The 7,500-nt window shown below is 31.8% G+C and overlaps 1 protein-coding gene across 1 annotated transcript in view; it reads right to left on the bottom strand.

Annotated features, from left to right (window-relative positions):
• The window catches only part of LOC137641694 (serine-rich adhesin for platelets-like), a 289,845-nt gene that overhangs the window by 281,241 nt on the left and 1,104 nt on the right, over positions 1 to 7,500 (bottom strand). The window lies entirely within an intron of this gene.

Below are 7,500 nucleotides of genomic sequence, written 5' to 3' on the forward strand. Positions count from 1 at the left end.
CCATAGTTACTCTTAAACATTACAATTCCTCCTTACAATTACAATCCATCTTTTCTACCTTAGCAGCTTCTCCTTGCTAGTCTAACTTTCCTTCACAAATTATATTCTTTTCATCCTATGTAGTTCCTTTTGTATACATTCCAGTATTTTCCCTGCCTGGTGATCTTCCGGACTGGGGTTCGAGTCTCGTTCAAGCTCGATAGTTTCTTTGGTGTCTGCAACCTCACCATCCTTGTGAGCTAAGGATTGGGGTGTTGGGAGAGCCTATACGTCTACCTGCTAACTCGTCAACAGCCATTGCCCGGCCCTCCCTGGCCCTATCTTAGGTGGAGGGTCTTTGAGCGCTGATCATATGTAATAAAATATGACCAGTCTCTAGGGCATTGACCTGCTAGCTTGGGCATTGCCATTGTCCCATGCCTCTGCCATTCATGGGCGGCCTTTAAACCAACAAAGCATGCCCCTTCATTTCATAAAATTCATATTCTTCTCTCTCTCTCTCTCTCTCTCTCTCTCTCTCTCTCTCTCTCTCTCTCTCTCTCTCTCTCTCTAAATTTTATTTTCCTCTTTTGTATCCCATTGTGAAAAAAACTGAAATTAAGTCTCTCTCTCTCTCTCTCTCTCTCTCGAAGTCTTCTTTCCTGCATCCCCTGTTAGGACCTGCAGGAGCCAAAAGAGAATGTTCAAATAGGCTGCTCCGAGGCCCAATCGTAGGAAGGCCTCTCTCTCTCACTCTCTCTCTCTCTCTCTCTCTCTCTCTCTCTCTCTCTCTCTCTCTCTCTCTCTCTCAATCTTCTTTCCTGCATCCTCTGTTAGGACGTGCAGGAGCCAAAAGAGAATGTTCAAATAGGTTGCTCCGAGGCCAATCGTGGGGAGGCCTCTCTCTCTCTCTCTCTCTCTCTCTCTCTCTCTCTCTCTCTCTCTCTCTCTCTCTCCTCGCGTTAGGCTTCCAACTTCCACCTCCTTTTAAGGAACATTACCATGGAGTTGTTGGAACAGGAAGAGATTCGTGCACATTGCAATTGAGCCGAATACTGTGTGCCAAAAGTAAATAGCACAACATTCTCTTTCTCCGTATAAATATAAATTGTATATATATATATATATATATATATATATATATGTATGTATGTATATATATATATATATATATATATATATATATATATATATATATATATATATATATGTATATATATTAAAATTGATAAATGATTTAGGTAAAATCACAGTATCAATAACTTGCTTTTAATAAGGTCTTATTCAGTCCTTACATTATATATATATATATATATATATATATATATATATATATATATATATATATACATATATATATATACATACATATATATATATACATATATATATATATATACATACATATACATATGCATATATATAAATTTATATATACACACACGATAAATTCAGTAACTTAGGTATACGATAGAAAATATCTTTTGATATGTATATCGCCAAAGTACGATGAAATTAATTTTAAAAAAAAAGTCTGTATCTAAAGAGGTATTTCAAAGCAAGCAAAGTAAACAATGCAAACAAAAACCAAAAGCATTGCTGGCAGACATCGCGAGATCTCTTACACTGAAGACACCGAATATGTCACCCGGGGGAGGGGGGGGGGGGGGGGGGCGTCAGCTCGCTGTCGGTACTCGATGTGGGGGGGAAAAAAAGACGCTCGAAAACAATGTACAAAAACAGACTTCGAGTTGCTTCGTCCTCTTTCACTTCCCTGTGACATTTTTCATTTCCTTTTATTTATTATCCTGTTTCCCTTCTTTCATATCCTTAGTAGATTGTTAGCCTGCTGTTTCCCTTCTTTCCTATTCTTAGTAGATTGTTTGCCTGCTGTTTCCCTTCTTTCATATTCTTAGTCAATAGTTAGCCTGCTGTTTCTTAGTAGATAGCTAGTCTGCTGTTTCCCTTCTTTCATATTCTTATTAGATAGTTAGTCTGATGTTTCCCTTCTTTCATATTCTTAATAGATAGCCTGCTGTTTCCCTTCTTTCATATTCTTAGCATATAGTTAGCCTGTTGTTTCCCTTCTTTCATATTCTTAGTCAATAGTTAGCCTGCTGTTTCTTAGTAGATAGCTAGTCTGCTGTTTCCCTTCTTTCATATTCTTATTAGATAGTTAGTCTGATGTTTCCCTTCTTTCATATTCTTAATAGATAGCCTGCTGTTTCCCTTCTTTCATATTCTTAGCATATAGTTAGCCTGTTGTTTCCCTTCTTTCATATTCTTAGTCGTTAGTTAGCCTGCTGTTTTTAGTAGATAGTTAGTCTGTTATTTCCCTTCTTTCATATTCTTATTAGATAGTTAGCCTGCTGTTTCCCTTCTTTCATATTCTTATTAGATAGTTAGCCTGCTGTTTCCCTTCTTTCATATTCTTATTAGATATTTAGCCTGCTGTTTCCCTTCTTTCATATCCTTAGTCGATAGTTAGCCTGCTGTTTCTCTTCTTTCGTATTCTTAGTCGATAGTTAGTCTGCTGTTTCCCTTCTTTCATATTCTTAGTAGATTGTTTGCCTGCTGTTTCCCTTCTTTCATATCCTTAGTGGATTGTTAGCCTGCTGTTTCCCTTCTCTCATATTCTTAGTCGATAGATAGCCTGCTGTTTCACTTTCATATTCTTAGTAGATAGCTTGCTGTTTCCCTCTTTCACATTCTTAGTTTGTTTGTATCGATAGTTTAGCCTACTAAGTAATGAAGAGCGCCATGTATAGTTATATTAATTTCTTATGTTTATTAAACTTAACTTGCACAATTGCAGTACAGTAGGATTAATAAGGTCGAAGGAAGAAGTCATTTCTAGTTATCAAACTACGTTTATAAAAAAACTTCACACCTTCATTTCTGAAACTTATATATACTATTTGATCTTTAATTAACATATATTTTTGGCTGTGTAGATTTTATGTGAATTATCGCAGAGAAAGAAAAATGTAAAGTAAATAAAAAGGAAAAAATACATTAGATGCAAGAACGAAGTCAAAATCCCCTTTTTCCTAAAACTGTCAGCTGACTCCCAAGTATTCTCACAAGCATTCTTCTTCGCTTTGTAAAAAGTATTAAATTTACGTTCAACATGTACGGAGTATCTCTCTCTCTCCTCTCTCTCTCTCTCTCTCTCTCTCTCTCCTCTCTCTCTCTCTCTCTCTCTCTCTCTCTCTCTCTCTCATTTATGGACAAAATTCATGTCAACTAGAGTACTTGCAACACGCAGCTTACGAGTGTATGCATGTAAAAATATTTGGATCTCTCTCTCTCTCTCCTCTCTCTCTCTCCTCTCTCTCTCTCTCTCTCTCTCTCTCTCTCTCTCTCTGTTTTATGGGACGAATTCACGTCAGCTTACGAGTGTCTGGTTGTGTGTAAAAATATTGGAAATCTCTCTCTCTCTCTCTCTCTCTCTCTCTCTCTCTCTCTCTCTCTCTCTCTCTTTATATAAAAATACAGAAATTGCTGTATCTAAATCAACTACTGCACGATCCCTTGTTGATAAAAGTTCAGCATCATTTTAACAAGACCTTATAGAAATGATTCCCCCTCAGTGCTGACATCCTAAATACGGCTGTCACTTGTCAGCCATGCTGATTTCAGGAAAGAATAACATTTGCTATTCTTTAGTTGTTTCATCTTTTTATGGTGTTGTGGAAGCCGTTTAAGTATAACGAAATCCAAATTCCAAAAGGTTTACTACAGGATTAGCTGTATCTTGTATCTCATGAACTGTATTTCATGCAATTGTGTGCATGTAGCCTTTTATATATATATATATATATATATATATATATATATATATATATATATATATATATATATATATATATATAAAAATATAATGTGTATGTATATTGTTTGTGTTTAAATTATGTATATACAGTATATATATATATATATATATATATATATATATATATATATATATATATATATATATATATATATACATAAATTTAGAGAGATTGATTGATTGATTTAAAGTTTTCCGGCATCCTGACATCTAGAGAGAGAGAGAGAGAGAGAGAGAGAAGAGAGAGAGAGAGAGAGAGAGAGAGAGAGAGAGTTCTTAACTAACTAATTCCAGGATGGCAACAAATAAAATAATAAGAATTAATTACAAGTACAACCTTAACTACAACCTGTATTTCCTCCCAAAGGGGAAATGGCAGAAAAACATACTTCCTGAAAGTAATGGTAAATAATTATTGAAGAAATAATGACGAATGATTATGGGAGTAAAGGATCTCAGTGGTGGAAGGAAACAGTTCTTGAACAAGCAAAGAAAGAAAACAACACGCACATACATACACACACACGCACAAACAAACAAACAAACAATCGCGCGTGCGCTCGTGCAATAAGGCAGTTGAACCTTAGCTCAGATGGTAACGTATTTTGCCGATGTGCATAATCAGACGTATTTATTATTATTATTATCATTATTATTATCATTATCATTGTCAAATTATCATTTTTTAAATAGGAAATATTTATTTTAATAATGTTACTATTCCTAACATTTTTATTTTTCCTTATTCCTTATTTCCTTTCCTCACTGGGCTATTTTCCCTGTTGGGGCCCCTGGGCTTATAGCATCCTGCTTTTCCAACTAGGGTTGTGACTTAGCATATAATAATAATAATATCATTATCATTATTATTATTATCATCATCATCATCATCATTATTCATTATAAGTTTCCTTATATTTTTACGTTTATATTTAGCACTGAACTTCTCTTAATATAATATATACATTAAGCTTTATATTATCAATGTTCTGTCATTGAAAGCAGAATTTGCAAACTGAATGAGAAAGTGTCTCCGCTATTGTTGATTGTTTGTTATTGATCAAGGTGGCCTCATGCCAACACTGACCTTTAATCAAGGGTGGACTGTAAGCAGTTTTAAGGCTTTAAATGGAAATGGAGGCTTGGTGTGGACCTTTGTGCTCGGATTGGCACAACGAATTGTTGCTTAAGATTGTTTTAATTCTTTCAAATAAATATATATATATATATATATATGTGTGTGTATATATGTATATATATACATATATATATATATATATATATATATATATATATATATATATATATATATATATATACACACACACATATATATATATATATATTATATATATATATATATATATATATATATATATATATATATATATATATATATATATATATATCTCGAGAAGTAATTTCAAATCTGTACTCAAAGTACTGTAGTACATTTTCCCGACATGAAACAAAATTAATGATAAAATGTGCTATAACCAGCCTTATGCAAATGAGCATAGAATTTAACAAAAGGAAAATTATAATAATAACAAGTTTGCTTTTGAATTACATCAAATGTAACTAATTTCAACACGCTTATGTCCGAGTAAAACTGTCAATCAAAATTCACCAAGCGGTTCTGGTCCATTACCATTGATGACGTCATCTCCGATTATTTCCATTTTACGTCTTTGATTAATTGAAAATATTAATTCGCTAGCTAATCATTAAAAAAACAAGCAAATAAAGTTTTTTATAGAAAAAATAAGCGAAGTAAAGGATGAAAAATTATGTCATGTAAGCTCGCTAACTAGCAAGGATTCATAGCATTTCCAAGAAATACGAGTCATACGTTTTCTCTTTTTTTTCATTTGCTCATTATTGATCTTGAAAACGGCTAACCCGTGGCAGAAATTTAATCGTTATTGTGCTCTTATTTATACAGTATATACTTTTTGCATATATTATACAGAATTTCATACAATTGTTTTATTATGAAATACTTCTTAAAATATATGAGAGAATGATTTAATTGCTATTTTTGTGGCTTTATTATTATTATTCTTATTGTTATTATTATTATTTGCTAAGCTAGAACCCTAGATGGAACAGAAGGATGCTATAAGCATGCATGTATATATATATATATATATATATATATATATATATATATATATATATATATATATATATATCTATATATACTTATATATATATATATATATATATATATATATATATATATATGTACATATATATAGATATATAAATATAAATATATAAATAAATAATGTATGCGTAAGTTTTACGCACACACATTCTTTATTTATTTATTATTTATATATATATATAGACATATATATATATATATATACATATATATATATATATATATATATATATATATATATATTTATATATATACACATATATATATATTTATATATATAATAAATTAATAAATAAATAATGTGTGTGCGTAAAACTAGTCTGCTTTTTCCCCATAAAGGATATTCCCATAGAAAGAAAAGACGGAAAGCATTGCAACTTTCAGTATCTGTGGTACTAGTGACTCACCTGAAGCCAGGCTGCAGCTGAGGTTAGCTAATTCCATGAAAGGACTTTAGATCCTCTTCGGATACAGGAAATATATATAGGATTATCTTTAGACCACAAAGTTCTCGAATAATCCAATATGGATTATTTGACAGTGTTCATGCACGTTTTGTAAAACTCAAGTTTGTTCTCCTTTAGTTTTTTGCTTAGCAATGATATTTAAGTAAAAGTATATCCTGCGAAATGTGATATATATATATATATATATATATATATATATATATATATATATATATATATATATATATATATATATATATATAAATTATATATGATGCATGTATGCGATGACTTTGGACATGTGTTTTGCATATATATTCATATTAGCAGCATATACCTCTTGATATCTGGATTCTCTCATCGATGAGTTCAGAGACCCAAGGGGGAATCAACATTGATAAAAGCTTCTGGTCGGCCAGGGAATCGAACTCGGCCCTAAAAAAACAAGTGACTGGGTGGTTAAAGTTACAGTAACCCTAGTTTCTTGGGTTAGGTTCGATTCCTTGGCCGACCAGAAGCTATTATCATAAAGATGATTCCATTTAGGTCATCCAGTTATCTATATATATATATATATATATATATATATATATATATATATATATATACATACATATATATATACATATATATATATATATATATATATATATATATACATACATATATATATACATACATACATATATATATATATATATATATATATATATATATATATATATATATATACATATATATATATATATATATATATATATATATATATATATATATATATATATATATATATATATATATATATATATTGCAGATGTGGCAACCCACCACTCATCTTTGGAAATTGAAATAGGCTGAGGGTTGAGGCTGGGTGGGGGGGGGTGTGGCTGGTTGGCGTTGGTGCCAATGTCTTGAAGAGGTGCAGCCCCTTGGATTGCGTTTGGTAGGTTCGTGATCGTTCTAGCCCTGTTAAGGAAGTGCCAGCATCCGTCTAAAGACTTTAGGAAGCATCTTTTCCAGAGAGAGAGAGAGAGAGAGAGAGAGAGAGAGAGAGAGAGAGAGAGAGAGAG

The sequence above is a fragment of the Palaemon carinicauda genome, chromosome 5, assembly GCF_036898095.1.
Source record: "Palaemon carinicauda isolate YSFRI2023 chromosome 5, ASM3689809v2, whole genome shotgun sequence".
NCBI lineage: Eukaryota > Metazoa > Arthropoda > Malacostraca > Decapoda > Palaemonidae > Palaemon > Palaemon carinicauda.